This window comes from Gossypium raimondii, chromosome 12 (assembly GCF_025698545.1).
Source record: "Gossypium raimondii isolate GPD5lz chromosome 12, ASM2569854v1, whole genome shotgun sequence".
Classification (NCBI taxonomy): Eukaryota; Viridiplantae; Streptophyta; class Magnoliopsida; order Malvales; family Malvaceae; genus Gossypium; species Gossypium raimondii.
In genome coordinates, this window is record NC_068576.1 from 30,940,933 (window position 1) to 30,959,672 (window position 18,740).

Here is an 18,740-nt window from a genome sequence, read left to right on the forward strand (position 1 = left end):
AACTACACCAATTGCCATGCTATCATCTTCCACTAACTCTCCAAAGGTCTATTGACCACTTAAGGACCTTTACTTTAAGGTTCTATAGCTATTTAATACATTTAACTAATAGAACACAAGTTTTTCGCTTTACGCGATTTAGTCCTTTTTGACAAATTAAGAAATCAAACAGTAAAATTTCTTTACGAAGCTTTCATATAGTAATTCTATCATGCCATAAACCTTATTAAAATAATAAAATAAATATTTTAACTCATTTTTGTGGTCCCGAAACCACTGTTCTAATCTTACTCAAAAACAGGCTATTACAAGTCTCCCCCCTTAGGGATTTTCGTCACTGAAAATCTTACCGATAAAAAGGTTAGGGTACTGTTTTCGTATAACTTCCTTAGGTTCCCTCGTAGCTTCCTTACTCCCGTGTTTACACCAGAGAACCTTTACTAAGGCTATACGTTTATTTCTCAATTCTTTGATTTCACGAGCCAGAATCTTGGTCGACTCTTTGTTATACGTCAAATCAGTCTGTATCTCAACTTCAACTTGAGAAAGTACATGTGACAGATCGGATCTGTATTGACGTAGCATGGAAATGTGAAAAACATTATGTTTCTTTTCTAGCTCAGGTGGTAACGATAGTCGATATGCTACTAGTCGTATTCTTTCAATAATTTCATACGGCCCGATGAATCGTAGACTCATCTTTCCTTTACAGTCGAAGCAGAGAATCTTTTTCCACAGTGACAGTTTCAAGAAGACTCGATCTCTAACCTGAAACTCAATTTCTTTTGGTTTCAAATCTGCATATGATTTCTGTCGATCCGAAGCTGCTTTTAAACTGTCACGAATCACCTTCACTTTTTCTTTAGTCTCTTTAATCAAATCAACCCCTTGAATCTTGTTCTCACTCAATTCAGTCCAATATAATGAAGTTTGGCACTTAGGTCCGTATAGAGCTTCATACGGTGCCATTTTTATACTAGTGTAGAAACTGTTGTTATACTCAAATTCGATCAACAATATATATTTTTCCTAGCTACTATCAACTCAAGGATACAACAGCGCAACATATCCTCAAGTGTTTGTATAACTCTCTCGGACTGACCGTCAGTCTGGGGATGAAAAGCGATACTAAAATTCAACTTCATTCCCAAAGCTTCTTGCAATTTCTTCTAAAATCGAGACATAAATCTCGGGTCTTTATCAAAAACAATAGACAGTGGTACGCCGTGCAATCTGACAATCTCAGAAATGTATAGTTCAGCTAATCTGTCCAACGAATAGTCTATACATACTGGTATGAAATTAACAAATTTCGTTAATCAATCAACGACAACCCAAATTGCATCTTTCTTTTTTGGAGATAGGGACAGTCCCGATACAAAATCCATCGTAACTCTATCCCACTTCCATTCGGGTATCATAATAGGTTGTAGTAATCCAGCCGGTACCTGATGTTTAGCTTTGACTTGCTGACAGATTAAACATTTTGATACAAACTCTGATATATCTCATTTCATACCCGGCTACCAGTACATCTGTTTCAGATCGTTATACATCTTAGTACAACCCGGAAGAACAGAAAAATGACTACTGTGTGCTTCATGCAGAATTTTCTGAATAAGCTCTGTATCTTTCGGTACACAAATTCTATTTCGGAACATTAAACAATCATCTGTTCCAAAATGGAATTTAGAATCAGAATTAGACTCACATTGAATTGGTTTAACCTGTAAGTCATTATCATTTCTCTGAGCTTCGCAGATTTGTTGCAGAAATACTAATTTAGCTTTATCTCAGCTAATATCGACTCGTCATTACGAATCATCAACTGGGTATTCATTGCTCACAATGAAAACAAAGATTTTTTGCTCAACACATCCGCCACCACGTTTGCTTTCCCCGGATGATAATCAATCATAAACTCATAGTCTTTCAGCAACTCGAGCCATCTTCATTGTTGTAGATTCAAGTCTTTCTATGACATCAGATATTTCAAACTTTTATGATCCGTATAAATATGGAATTTCTCACCATATAAATAGTGTTGCCAAATTTTTAATGCAAATACAATTGCCGCTAACTCAAGGTCGTGTATCAGACAGTTCCTTTCGTGCGGTTTCAACTGCCGAGAAGCATAAGCTATAAATTTTTCGTCTTGCATCAATACACAACCCAGTCCGTTTAACGGCGCATCACTATAGATCACTAACTCTTTTCCTGATTTGGGTTGAACTAGAATCGGTGCCTTAGTTAACAGTGCTTTCAACTGTTCAAAACTCTGCTGAGAATTTTCAGACCATTTGAATTCACATCTTTCTGGAGTAGTTTTGTTAACGGTAATGCAATCATCGAGAATCCTTTCATGAATCTATGGTAATACCCTGCTAAACCCAGAAAACTACAGACTTCAGATAGATTTCGATGAGGTTTCCAATCAACAATAGCAAAAATCTTACTCGGGTCAACTCTAATACCTTTAGCTGAAACAATATGCCCTAGAAATCCAGCCTCTCGGAGTCAAAAATCACATTTGTTGAATTTTTCAAATAATTGATTAACACGTAGAGTTTGTAACACAACTCTCAAGTGTTCGGTATGTTCAGATTCAACTTACGAATAGATCAGAATGTCGTCAATGAATACAACAACAAATCTATCTAAATATGGTCTGAATATCCAGTTCATCAAGTCCATAAAAATTGCAGGAGCATTAGTTAATCTGAAAGGCATAAAAAGAAATTCATAATGTCCGTACCTCATTCTGAACGCCATTTTCGGCACATCCGACTCTTTAACTTGCAACTGATAATAACTTGATCTCAAATCAATCTTTGAAAATACTGTAGCCCCTTGTAACTGATCAAATAAATCATCAATCCATGGTAGAGGATATTTGTTCTTTATATTCACTTTATTCAGCTGTCTGTAATCGATACACATTCTCATTAACCCATATTTCTTCTTTACAAACAATACCAGCGCACCCTAGGGCGAAAAACTTGGTCGTGCAAAATCTCTATCTGTCAATTCTTGCAACTGAGCTTTCAACTCTTTTAATTCAGTCAGTGCCATTCTGTACGGAGCTATCAGTATCAGTGTCGTTTCTGGTACCAATTCAATGCCAAATTCAACCTCTCTAACTAGCGGTAAACCCGATAATTCTTCTTTAAATACATCCGCAAACTCACAGACAACAGGTACAGATTCAATCTTCTTTTCAGTCACTTTTGTATTGAGAACATAAGCAAAGTAAGCTTCACAACCTTTTCTCACATATTTTTGAGCTAACATCGAAGAAATCATTACCGGTAACCCATTCAGATCATCTGACTCAATCCGGATAATCTCATTATTTCAACATCTCAAGTCGATCGTCTTTCGTTTGCAGTTTACAATAGTATGGTGCAGTGTTAACCAATCCATACCCAGGATTATATCAAACTCATCAAATGGTAACAACATCAAATCGGTCGGAAAACAGAAATCTCAAATCATCAACGGGTAGTTCTTGCACACTTTATCAACCAAAACACACTTGGCTAAGGGGTTCGATACTCTAATTACAATTTCATTAGACTCTATAGGCAAAGTCATACTGGGTACTAAATTCACACATATATACGAATGAGTTGATATTGGATCTATCAATGCAATTACATTAGTATCATAGAGAGTGAAAGTATCGGTAATTACATCTGGCAAGGATGCCTCCTCTCGTGCACGGATAGTGTAAGCTCAAGTAGGTGCTCATTCTTCAGATCTAACAGTAGAATCTCTCGTAACGCCTCGGTTACCACTCATATTTCTAGTGTTTCGAGGTGATCTCCCTCTAGTAGCAATATTACTGGATCTCACATTCTGAACTTTGCCTTCCTCTTCTGACTCAAGACATCGGATGAAATGATCTAACGAACCATATTTATAACAAGGTTTATTACTTTTATTCCAACATTCTCCGAAATGTCGTTGTCCACACTGCTGACATTCGCGTTTATTGTTTCTTACACTGCCAACACTAGCTAATGATGTAGCTTGAGCTTTGGAACTGGAGTATTGTTTAGCATGATCTTTGTTCGAATATCCAATCGAAGCATTCAGGTTAATATACAAATCTTTGGATTTCTTTGATGAAGATTGATACAGCTTACACATTGATCTTTTTCTGGTGTCTCTAGCCTCTGAATCTAATTTCTTCTTTTCTTTGCTGAGATATTCAGCTTTACAAGCCCTTTCAACTAAAACAACAAATTCCTTCAATTTAAGAATCCCGACTAACAGTTTTATATCTTCATTTACTCCATCAACGAATCGTTTACACATGATCTCTTCAGTGGAAACATATTCCTGGGCATACTTGCTTAATTGTACGAATTCTCTTTCATATTCTGTCACCATCATTCGACCTTGTTTCAACTCTAGAAACTCTTTATGTTTCTGATCAAGAAATCACTGACTTATGTACTTCTTTCGGAACTCGGATTGAAAGAACTCCCAGGTAACCCGTTCTCTAGGAACCATAGATATCAATGTTTTCCTCCAATGATACGCATTATCTCTCAGTAAGGATACAACACACTTGATACACTCATCAGGAGTACAAGACAATTCATCGAATACTCAGATCGTGTTCTTTAGCCAGAACTCAGCTCTCTCTAAATCATCATCAACGATAGCCTGAAACTCTTTAGCCCTGTGTTTACGAATCTTATCAACAAGTGGTTTATTTAATAGTAGAAGATCAATACCTTATCACATAAAATGGTAAATTTATGCAACTAGACTTAACCCATGCCTAGCCGAATTTATCACACACTACTAGCCGCCCATAATTTCTCTTTATTCACACTTTTAACCACAACATTTCACAATTTCTCAATTTAATCCCCAATTGACATTTTTGTCAAAAATCACTTAACAAAACTTATATATCTAACATTAAACCTTCATAATCTATCATTAAAAACTTAAAAAACTAAGCATTCAACAATGGCATCATTTCAAATCTATAACAATTTCAAAAATGAAGGTGCGAGGTAGCTAGATTAAGCTATAACGAGCTCAAAAACGTAGAAATCATTAAAAACCGAGTCAAAACCATACCTAATTGAGCTTGAGAAGCTTGGCCGAATATCAAGCCATAAAAATGGCTTCTTCTTGTTGTTAAAATCAGCTAGGAAGATGAATGAATTAATGAATTTTGTTTTTTATTTATTATTAACATTAATAACCAAATGACTAAATTAACCTTTAAAAATATTTAAAACTACACCAATTGCCATGCTATCATCTTCCACTAACTCCCCAATGGTCTATTGACACTTAAGGACCTTTACTTTACGGTTCTATAGCTATTTAATACATTTAACTAATAGAACACAAGTAATTCTATCATACTATAAACCTTTTTGACAAACTAAGAAATCAAACAGTAAAATTTCTTTACGAAGCTTTCACATAGTAATTCTATCATACTATAAACCTTATTAAAATAATAAAATAAATATTTTAACTTAGTTTTGTGGTCCCAAAACCGCTGTTCCGATCTGACTCAAAAACAGGCTGTTACACGTACTTTCTCCCGAGCAAAATGATGAAGTTGAGAATGAACATCACGAACTTCCAACAAGTAGAAAAGGAGTCACTATATGAAGCGTAGGTGTAACACCCTATACTCAACCCGATCGACAGGTCCAGTTACAAAATGTCACATGATCTTCGAGACTAACTATAAACAACTTACAACTAAATTGCACGAATAATATGACTAAAACCATCAATTATGCCTTCTTTAATAATACAAAGCTGAGTTCGTATATTGATAGTAACATCTTAATAGACGGACTTATGAAAAATTAACAATAGTAGCTTTAATATTTTAAATCGATTCTCTTCGTTGTAAATAAATTACTACGATTCATATTTAGTTACAAAAATATTCTAACCCTAAGGCTCAGCCTCTAGGTCACCCCACTATATGCATGTTACAATTAAGAACACAAGGTAGCCTAAGCTTTAACGAATTTTGTCTTAGTCCCTCTTCAGATCCTTATATAAATCATTATACCTGGAAAACATAACAAAAACTAAGTTCAAATGAACTTAGTGAGTTACTAATATAACATATCATTTATGAATTTATAAGTTAGAGTTTGATCTCCTGTTTGACATCACTTGCACAAGTATAGTTCGCACAACTTCCTAGTGTACTCTTGTCCTTCCTTGCATCGGCTCAACTTGAAATTTTGTACACTTCTTGCATTGTCATAATCCTCCATTTATGTTGCTCATGCTATAGGCTATAATACGGAATGATTTCTCTTACCCATTTGCACCGATTTCATACAAGATAGATTATTACCTCATTTGCTAGCAAAAGAGATGAGAATTACCTTTGCAATTAGTATCATTGCGAATTAACGTACGACCATAAAACTCATGCCTGGAGACTCACACATGGAGAATTTTTACATGAGTATTTACATATAAAGTCTTTTCTACACAAACTCGAGCTTGGTGAATACATACTTGCAAACCTTTATATGAGGAATCATAATCATAGGTTCAAATATGTGGGTTCTTACTTGTGAACTCATTCTTAAACAGTAGTCACTAACAGACTCTTGTTTGGCGGATAGTCCTTGGCAGACTCCTACATGAAAGAAAATCCCTGTTGGTTTTGGCCTGAGAAAAAACAATTTGTACGAAGTCTCATAGGTTGAACATAAGGACAAGCCCATGCGATCTCTTGCTTGAATAATAGTCCATACTGACTCTTGTGAAAGATAGTCTCGTTGAACTCTTAAACTTGAAACATGAATATAATATCAGCAGACTGTCATAGCTTGAATCATAGAGATAAATCTAGTAGATTGTCATACATATGGATTCATATAGAAAATTCATGGATGCAAACTCATATATGGTAGACTCATACATACGGATCTATGGACGAATATTTGCCTATAGATGTAGATTCATATTCGTGAACTGTTCCACAAAATTTCTCATAGAGAAATTCCACATATAACTTCATCATAAAGCTTAAAGAACAAACCCAACGGACTATCATAACTTGAATCATGAGATAAGTCCAGCGAACCACCTTACCTTGAGTTTACCCGTGGCCATGGCACTTGCTTACATACATGAGGCTTTAAGTTGTAGACTCCACAAAGTCTCATACTTGAAAGAACCCACGTAGGGTTATCATAAAAATGTGCGCATATATCTCCATACAACTTGCTAAAACCTCTGCAAAACCAATAACATGTGGCACAGGGTGCGTGACCGCCTATAAACAAGTTATAATTTATAGTAAAAGGTCATACCAAATATATACATAAATTAAATCGGCGGTGTCTGCAAGTGTACGGATCAAATTGTAATATAGTATAGTTTACGACGAAACACTTGGAAGTATTTTGAGGATCATACCTAGGGGAGGATGGAATAAATCTATAAAAACTTTTTTACAATAATAAGTCTAAATAGTAATAATTAATTCCTATATTACGAAAAATCATAAAATAGATTAATGAGAAATATTAAATAACTAAATAAATAAATAAGAAGCTAAACAAACAACTAAAATCAATAAACCAATCAGGAAGATTAATTCACTTTAAGGTTTGTAATTAACTTCGAATTAGGGGTTTAGGGTGGATTAGCTGCCGATTAACCAATTATTACCTCTCAGCCTTAAACTAATGAATCAAATGGTTGATACTTGCTTATTTCTCGACCTCACTTTCTGAACTAGGATAAAATACGATTTACTCGATTCGACTTATCTCTCGATCTCATCTAACCTATGATAACTTCCTAGGGTTGTCAAGCCTAGGGTTTAAGAACACGTAATCTATAGTCCTCTCGGAAAACCCTAAATCCTCACCTAATCCCGTTCCCAGCCACCCGTTCATCTCCCCTAAGGAATTTAGCTACTCATGTTATTCATAATCTCTAACTCAATTGAATAAATCATGTGAAAAACATGATTGAATTGGAAGAGAAACGAGATTAGAATAATCATGGATTTATATCGAATGGAGAACAGAGTAGTAAAATGATTGATCAGAATAATGAAAATTTTCAATTGCAAAGAAGAAATACACTGAATATTATAGTAATATAAAATAACTCTTAGATCGAAACCAAATCCAAGAGGAAAAACAAATACTTCAGAAAAGTCGAAAGAAAACTAACCTAATCTTACTCTTGAACTATTAGGGTTTTTGAGTACGTCTAAAATAAATTAGTTACATTAAACCCCTAAGGTATTATTTGTAGGAGTGTTCGTAGCCCGAATTAGGTCTTTGACACATCCCAGGTATTTGTATAAAGTTGATTGTGCGAAAGAAAATAGCCTTGGCATCCTTAGGCATCACGTTGACCTATGTCGTGCCATAGGCCTTACATGGCGCGACATGACGAGCAAATTACGCCTTGCTTGGGTCGTTCTATGCTTTGACGGCTTGGGAAACTTGTACATCACTTGTCCCTTTCTCCCATGTCATTTGGGCCTATAAGTCTTTATTCTATACACTCAATTTAACATACTAGAACTACCTAAGGCTTGTGTCAGCCTAATAGGTCACAACACTCATAAAATGTGTTAAAAACACTTATTTTACTAATATTTAATTCTAACTACTAAATATCAAAAGCATAATATTAAATACTAAATTGCATAGAAACAAGCTCCTTAAGTGCGGAAGTAATCCGAATTGGCTACTACATTTGATGGTAGGTCAGTGCGCAATACAACATTTCTTCAACTTTCATTCGCTAATACATACCTCCACACTTTGCATATCATTCATTTTTTTGACTGACATATTACAAGCATTCAAGTAAACATATTGTTAATAACACAACATAGATCATACCAAACATATCACCTATCAAACCAGTTCAATGATAACCTCTTCAGTAATTATTTTACCAGTGATAGTTCATCGAAACAACAAACTTACACATACAAACATAAATGCATCTGTGGATCATCACTTTACATGCTTCAACCATATGAAAAACATCCCATAATCATTTGACTCATCATCATCAGTAGGAAATGAAGTGAAACATAACACAAGAACACAAGACTGATATGCATAAAAGAAACACTGAAGATTTGAGTTCAAAAACTCATTGCAAAATACCTAAAAATTGATACCGACTACATTTTGCTTAATTGTTTCCCCTTATCGCTTGAGCCTCCTCATTCTCGGGTAACTAAGCATAACAACCGCACGTAATCAAAATGAAAGCATACATATGTAAGAAAACCATGATTCATTTGCATGTAGAGAAACTTTAAAGGTTAACCATGACCCTAATCATCACAGTAAAAATTCAATGAATTAAACTAAAATCCTTGATTTTTCTTCCCTTTTCCTCAACCAAAAGATACAGAAGAGTTAGAAAGATTACCAATTTACTAAATTCTCAATTTCATAAGCTAATACGTTAGTTTCTCCCTCATGCAGGCCGCTCCTTAAATTTTCTCTTTTACAAAACAAACCAGAGAAGAATATAAGAGAAATAAAATGAATCCATAAATGAGAGAGTGCTCCCAGCAAAATAACGTCTATCTGCTATATAACCTTCCTGCACTTGATCACCCAAACAAATTCATCAGTAACAAAATTAATGTTTCGTATCATAATGTTTCCTAATAAGAAAATAACCAATTCAAATGTAATGAGACTAATAGTTGAAATCTAACCATTACCAAATTAGTTAGTAAGATTCACGTAATTACACTAAGACCCTCATAAACAGAAAATTTTATAATTAGATACCCATAATTATTTTTGTACTTATCCTTTAACATTTTTGGGTGTGACAGTGGGAACACTTCAAACTCATGCTACATAAGTGCCCTTATCATGGCCTACAAGATTGGCTTCAATTGCATACTTTTTATAATGTGCTTGATGGAAAGTTCCGATCTAGTCTAGATGGGGCGTCTGTAGGGGTGTTTATGTCTAAGACATATGTGAAGGGCTACCAACTGAATGAAGATATGGCAATAAGCTCCTATATGTGGCTGACTGAACGATTTAGATATCGATTTAAATCGGCAATCGTGAATACGGTTGGTAGGGAGGATAAATTTTAACAAATCCTCAATAGACTTAATCACCTCGAACTTAGCTCCTCTAGATCACAAGCTCCCAACCAGCCTCATCTAATGAGTGTCAATGTAGGTAATGAAAATAAAGGTGCGAGCTGGGCCAACCATCATGAGAATGCCTATGTTGAGGTAAACTATATGGGGAATAGGGGAAACAATTCCTACTCCAACAGTTACAACATGGGGTGACACGATTTCCTCAACCTTAGGTGGGAAGGGAACCAAGAGGGATGTGTCCATAGCTTCAATCAACCCTGACCTAATCCTCCATACCAACCTTTGCAACCTTATAGACGACCTGAAGCCAAAAGGAAACCCATCTTTAATAGTGGTCCCTTATGCCTATTAGAGTTAGCAAACTTGAAGAAGGGGATGCATTTGGTGCAAGCAAATATAAGCCAAATGCAAGGTCAACTCGACCAAGTCCTCCAAGTGTTGCAAATCAATGCCACCTCAAGTATCCTTGGAAACACCGAGCTTAACCCAAAAAGGAAGAGGAAAGAGCATGCTAAAGTCATCACTCTCCAATCCAAAGTGGTGATCAAGGAACAGGTGAGACCCTTGAGTGTCTAAATAGAGGAAATGGACATTAATACCCAAACTTATAGTGTTAGATATGGGGTAGAAGAGAGTGTAAAGAAGGAGGTAGAGTCGAAGGACTCTAACCATAAGAAAAAATCAAGCAAACCTCCTAGCCCAACCATCGTTCCATTTCCAACAAGGTTAGAACAGAGGAAGAAAAGGGATAATGAGGAATTCTTAAGTTTCCTCAACATGTTTAAAGCCTTAAATGTCAACCTACACTTGTTAAAACTGTTGGAAAAAAAAATCAAATTCGAAAATGGTTTTCTAGCATAGCAGAAAATAAAAATTTTGAAAACTAAGTCGGTTTGTGATATTTATAGCAATAAACCCTTTATCAAAATCCCACCTGTGTTTTCGGCTAAACGGATCTTTGTCATTGCTAGCTTTCAACCAAACGACTAATCTACCATAATTCGTTGTGACAATTTAGAGTATTTTTGACACTTAATGAACTTGTTTTCAAACCATTTTATTCGTATTTCAATTAGTTTTCTAATTTAGTAGGTTAGATGCAATTAAGTAAAATAAGCATTTTAACGCATATTTAGTTAAATAATGACTCGTTGGGCCAATATAGGACTAGGGTAGGACTGACAAGCCAATTTAGTGTGCATGACACCATTTTTCGGCTAAGGAACACTAAGGACGACACCCGTGTCCCAACACTAGCAAGTGGGGTAGCAACACCACAGTTCGAAGATCCATAAGTTATATTCGAAGTGGGAGTTTGCAACACTATCGAGGGTGGTTTTGTTGGAAAATCGAGTTTGGAAAACACAACGAAAATATATTGGAGGAAAAATCAAAGTTTTAATTTTTTTCCAAAAACAAAATCTTGGTTGTGATATCTAAAGTAATAAACGATTAATCAAAATTGTACCTTTTTGATTTGTCTAGGATAAGTGCATCGACCGAATAGCTTTCTCCACTACCCTCAAGCTCACTTCTGCCGAGTGTGGGCTCGCTTCAAATTAGAAAATTTTCCATAAAATTACCAGTGGGGTAATTTCACAATTTCTCTAAACTTCTGAGTCAAGTTGTAAATAAGAAAAATATCTCTATAAATCTTTTGAAATGATTTCTTCAAAGAATTTTCTCTATACAACTTTCTCTTGAATTCAAGTTTTTGAAAAATAATGACCTAAGGCTCTCTTTATATAAGGACAGTTTAAAGAGTTCAACTACGATTAAACTTAATCACTTTAATATTAAAATCATATAATACTTATCAAGATAAATATTATATTAAATTTAATATTAAATATATTAAATTAATAGAATACTTATCTACAAGATAAATATTAAATTATATTTAATATTAAGATAGTCATTTTAATATTAAATTAATAAAATACTATCAAGATAAGTACTAAATTAAATTTAATATTAAAACTATTAAAATAATATTTTTGGAATAATTAAGTTGAAATCAAATTATTTGGTAGAGTCCCAGTAGGAGTGTAGTTCTTCCATAGCTAAACCACAGAAGAACCGCCATCGTCGGCACTGTCGTGTCTGATGGTGCCATTGCAGGTGCGACACCCTCACAGCACCTCGAGTTGGTTTGGCTACTGTTAGTTCAATCTAAGCCAGTAATGGCCCAACCGGTCTGTTCCGGCCACTAGTTGGACTGTCGACTCGGTTTCACATACCAGGCCTGGTTCGACCAATTTTTGGGTCTTGATCTCGATTTTGGTTCTCGAGCCCAGTTTTTTATCTCAAGTCTAATTTTCAAGTTCAATTATCAATTAGGCCAATTGTCTGACTTGAAAATTAATTTTCAAAAACATCATTTTTATTTTACATAATTTGATTAATTTAATTTTACTTTATCAAAATTATTTTTTTCCAAAAATCACTAGATTTTCCAAATTAATTTTTCAAGAAAATTCATTAATCAAATTCTCTAGTTGAACAATTCTCACAATCGCCCAATTTAATTTCACATCGAATAAATCGACTCAATTAAATTATTTCTAAAGTCATATAATTTTCTTTTGGTTAAAATGTAATCCGATCAAGCTTTCATTGAGCTAGCGAAGGGACCGATCGAACATATACAATTGGACTCTCGTAATTGCAATTATGTCTAGAAGTATCGTTCTGATAATTCACAATTTACTCAATCATGGAGTCAGTCCAAAAGTGGTACTATATTGAAAACTCCCTATTGTATACTCTTTACGAAAGCAATTCATCCAACTGCTTTGGCCAATGACCTCGCCATGTGTATGTTACCCTCATATGATATCTTTAATTCCTTTGAGTTAAATATGTTCACTTAATATAATCCTATTTTATCTCATTGTCACCATTGTGTTTTCTTAATGATTAATATGATCATCGTCAACAAATGCTTGAGATAAATTTCTTGTTCGAGAACAAACAACTCGTGCCCACATTCCATATTTATAAATACACACAATTCCAATGAGAGGATATCCTTAACTCTTTAATCGAGCTATGAATTCCATTGTTGCTAGTAAAGCCATGCCATACACAAGTCATGTACCCAACATATCGGTTATGGGCTCAATCATCTTTAAAGCATAAGCCTCCACATAAATCAAAGCACATGAGTTACATATGCTTGGTCAGTGATTAACTCAGGATTTATGTAACACCCCTAACCCATCTCCGTCACCGGATTAGGGTTACGGAGTATTACGACGCATATCAAAAGAAATGATAACATAAAATCATTCATCTATTAATTTAAATAACAAAAATTCAAAACCCATCATCATTCATAGCATATATACAATTACAGGCCTTATATCAAGCTTATGGAACCTAAAACTCAATTTGGAAACAATTGGAGGCTAATTTGAAATAAAGTAGAAAAATGTAGAAAATTTGAAATTAGAGGTCACATGGTCGTGTGATAGAGCCCAGGGCATGGGCTCAGGAATATGGTTGTGCGGCCAAACCGTGTACAGATCCAAAATAAGGTCACACAACCATGTCACTAGATCGTGTGCCTAACCGTGTCCAGTTCGAAATAGGGTCACATGGTTGTGTCTCTAGGCTGTGTAACAACCTGACGTTGTGGGAAAAACCTACACCAAAATTGAATAGGCCACATGCCGTGTGGAGTGACCGTTTGTGACACACGGCCGTGTGACAGCCCGTGTCCAAGCCCTTGTGCACCTAAAATCACTTCTAAAACAGGCCAAAATATTTCTCATTCCTTAGGTGCCAAGCCAAACAAAAATAAACCATTCTCATATCTTAAAACACATTCAAACAAGCTTAAAACATACCAAAAAATTCAACCTAAGTGTTTAACCAACATGCCCTCACTGACACCACATTTCATACACCAAATTAAACAGACATTCAATCATCTCAAGGTACTACCTTAAAGATATACCATCATACCAATTCATTCATTTCAACATATCAATTTTACCATATCATCAACTCTTCCATAAGGCGTGAACCTAACAACCAAAACACTCATATGAACATACATGAGCCAAAATACCAAATATATACACTTCATCAAACCTTACTTAACCAAAGCTTTAAACAACATCATTATAAACCATTAAATTTAAAACTCCTAGTACATGCCATTTATATCCCAACTTCAAAATGATCAAAGCTTTTATCGATTTGGGACAGATAGTGTGTATGATCCAACTTGAACTTCCAAGCGGTTGAGATTTTCGATGATCTACAAAGAAATAAACAACGGATGTAAGCAAATCAATGCTTAGTAAGCTCGTATATAACGGAAACTTAAACTTACCGAATTTGAATCATTTTGTACATTTCATGCATAATTTCATCAACAAGCTTATAAATTCATTCATTTCCTGTACACAAAAAAATCTCACAAGTTAATGAGTTCACATATATACATGAAACTTAAGCATACTATAGCAAAAACATTCAAATAACATATTTACCAATCAATTCATCCAACTCATATTCAAATGGTAAATCACATTCCATTTTATTATACCATATCTAATTTCTCCTTTCAATGATTGATTTTATGTAGCTAATGCATATATTCTTTTCATTTTACATATATAAAACTTAAAACATATCATGTCATATAATGTTCATAAATAACAACTGCAATTCAATCACCCCTCTCAGTCTATAATATGTGATACATTCTATTCAAGGCTTGATACCATATTGCCATTTCATAAATGTTCCTTACATAAATCAATTTACATATAGCCATTTCAAGTATCGACCTTATCACAACATGATTCAACAATTACAAGTCAGTAAACAACAATTATATGGATATTCAGAATTGATAATTTTGTTCACTTCAATGAAACAATTTAGCACTGTACATCCTTTATTTTTCCAATAGAACTTTGTAAAAGAAATTAATACACAAGTCTGGGAAACAGATGGTGCTCATATGAACTAATTAGATACATAAATATATGTGTCAGGTTACTCGTCCGAGCTAAACCAGTGACAACACAGAAAAATAGCCTAGCCAAGGCTATTTATACATGTAAGGTTACCAGTCTAGCCTAAACCTTTAAAATGACAATGAATTACCAGTCCAGGCTAAATCCATGTCACATGTATATCTGAGCCTGCAAAAAATGTTGGAGCTCGGTCCAGAACGGGAATTATACAGAAACCTCGTATATAAGACTTCTACTTAATCCATCAGAATTATTTTAGAATTTGATTTATTACCACATAGTCTGATTTCCAATTTCAGCATTTTATATACAATTAATTAAAAATAATAATAATGAATTATAATTTCGGTAGAGAGTATGAACTTACCTAGACAAAAACGATTGCGAAAACAAGGCCGATGACTAATCCGTTAATTTAGCTTTTCCAAGATTCAAGTCTGATTGTTTCATTTCTTGATCTAAATAATAGGTTTTTTTCAATTAATCCATTCAAACATCTTAAATAATTACACTTAAACTTATAATCCCTTTTAATATAAATTTACAAATTTACCCCTAAATTTACACTTTTTACAGTTAAGTCTCTAAACCACATTTATTCAAAACTCATGCTAGCTGAATTCTATATAGTCCCTATTCATTCCACATTTATCACAATTTCACAATAATTTTAAGAAGTTTTACTATTTTAACAATTTAATCCTTTAACAATAAAATTACTAAAAATCACTTTACAAAATAGTCTTATTTAACAACTAAGCTTAATAATCTACCATTAGACTTCAAAAACACTTCAAACTCATCAATGGAATAATAGAAAATGTTTAACAATTTTACGAAATAGTCCCTAGGTTGCTAGATCAAGTTCTTGGGATTCCAAAAGTAATGAATTACTCGGGACGAGTTCAACATATGAAGGCATAATTAAGCTTTAGGATTGCTACTTAGCTTAATCAAGGGAAATAAAATTTGATTTGAAAATACTTAGCACAAATTTGTTTAGGGAAGGTATGTAGTTCATATTTTTGTTAGCATATTAATATTCGAAGATAATTGAGTGATATATGTACTACAGTTGCATGTTTACAAAGTTTTTATTTTTGAGCATAATTTTGCTACACACATGACTATGATGAGGATTGATTTCGTTTGAAGGGATTTTTGAAAAAGTGACTCCTTAAGTTCTAATGTAAATTAACATATATCATCACTCGGGACAAGCAATGAATTAAGTTTGCAGGTCTTATAACTTTAAATTATATAGACATGTACAACAACCTCTAACTAGTAATTCATGCAAGTTTTTGAGTATTTTGATAGAATTTTTTTATCCCAAATTTATAAAGTAGGAAAAAATTAAAGATAAATTTTTAATCTTACTTATTTATATGTTAATTTTACATATTTTTCTAATTTAACACAATTTGGTGCAATAGAAGAAAAGTTAGTTTTGAAGCTCACCTATTAGATGCTCGATGTTGTAGCATTCCTGCAGCAAAGGCCATGCAGACGTGGGTTGATGGCTAATCAGCATGGGATGTCATAAATTCACTTATTTGACTTTCAAATTAAATTTGAACCAACTCCCAAATGGGTCACTAAAATGGACAAGCTTGCTACCAAATATGAAGCCCAAACCGTCCAGTAAGGGAGGAAAGAGCCCAATTCGGCCAAAGGGAGTCCAACCGTCCATAAGAGTATTTATTTTAGCCACCTAAGACTTAGTAAAATATCACAAATGAGCCACAACAATTTTCTCATGAGACCGTTCAACTTCTTCCCATGAATCAAGTATGAAGTAGCAAAATTTAGCAAAACCATCCACCCTCCTCCTTAACAAAAGGGGTCAGTCATTCATGAGAGAAATAAGGGGGATTATCATGCTAAAAATAGTAAACTCAAGAGTCTCCTTACTAGTATAAATAGAGAGGCATTTTCTCTCCATTTCATTCATCCCTCACTTACCATCTCTTCCCTCTTTTCTTTCTTCTTTCACTTCCCATTTTCCATTCTTCAAGGAGTGTTTGCAAGGATTTGAGAGCAGCCCCATTCGACCATATTAAGAGCTTTTAAGCTTGGTTTTCATGGAAAGAAGAAAAGAACGAAGGAAGAGCAAAGTGAGTTGTCCCTCAAAGAACAACCGAAAATGACTTATCATTTCCTTTCCTTTCAATCTTTTTTTTTTTGTTCAATTCAAGAAACATGATTGCAACTAAGTTTTCTACTTTTAATATAATCATGATTACTTAATTTTGTTGGTGTTAGAATGATTTAAATTTCGTAGCCTAGATTATTTAATTATGATAAAATCATGAACATGTTATTCGTGCATTATAAATGTAGGGATGAAATTGAATTAATTATTAAATCAGAACCAAATTGTAATTAATTGACACAATATTTGAATTGTGCATGTTTGATCTTTTCATGATAAAATTAGGTCAAATTAGTCATAATATCGAAAGAACTTTATTAATGTGATTAGTGTGATTAAATTGTTTCAAGATAGAAATATTATCATTACCTCACATAATTTGAATCCTACTTATTAAAATACTAAGTTGATTGAACATAAACATATGCTAGAAAAACTTAATAATTTAATAAGTGTGATTTCTTAGACGATGCCTAGAAAGGTGATCTTGAAGTTGGACTTGACATAGAAATATGCAAAGAGACTAAAAAGGTTAAGCTTAGGTCTTTGAGAGAAGTCAAGCACTTGTAAAATCAGGGTTAGTAAATTATCAGTATGCTATGGAATCTCCTTAACATCTTTTAACCTTGTTTAAATAATTTTAAGTTAAAAAGGAAAATTATTATAACACATGCATGATATTGTGATTAACTCTTAAAAACTTGCATACTCGATTCTTATATGTTTTGTTTTAATTTTGAGCATACTTAGGTTAGTCTTTAATTTAATTAGGAAATTCATTACATTCAATTTATCTCATCACCAACTAATTTGCTTAGGATTCATTTTACAATTCTTGGTTTGCTTAAATAGTCCATGTGGATACGATAAATCTTACTTACCACTTTATTATTTTTCAACGATTGTTTATACTTGCACATCAATCGAATATTCTCAAGACAGAGGTCTTGACATTAAACAAAATTTTAATTTATGCATTTAATAAGATAAGTAGGAAAATTGCTAGTTATAGATACAATTTTTATTCTTGTTATTTTTAATTTGATTTTGGTTATTAATTTGATAATTGTTTCTCTGATTTTAATGTATGACTCGGTACGAAACCATTCCAATCGAGCCAAATCCTGAGCCAAAGAGAATTTTGAGATGAAACCGACAACATATGCAATATAATCCACCAGTGGTAGCCAATTTACCATGAGAAAACACGTTATACGATGATTTGATTGAACCAGTAGCTTAGATCAGAAGAGAGCCACTGATGGCTCAATAGGAAAGAACATTGTGCGAATATGCATTACCTACATTAGATGCGGTGTGAGGCAGTATTGACAGACCAACTATTAATGTCAATAACTTTGAAATGAAGTCGGGAACCATCCAGATGTTTCAAAACACTCTCCAATTTCGGGGCAATATGGCTGAGGACCAAAATCAGCATTTAAAGTGGTTCCTCCAA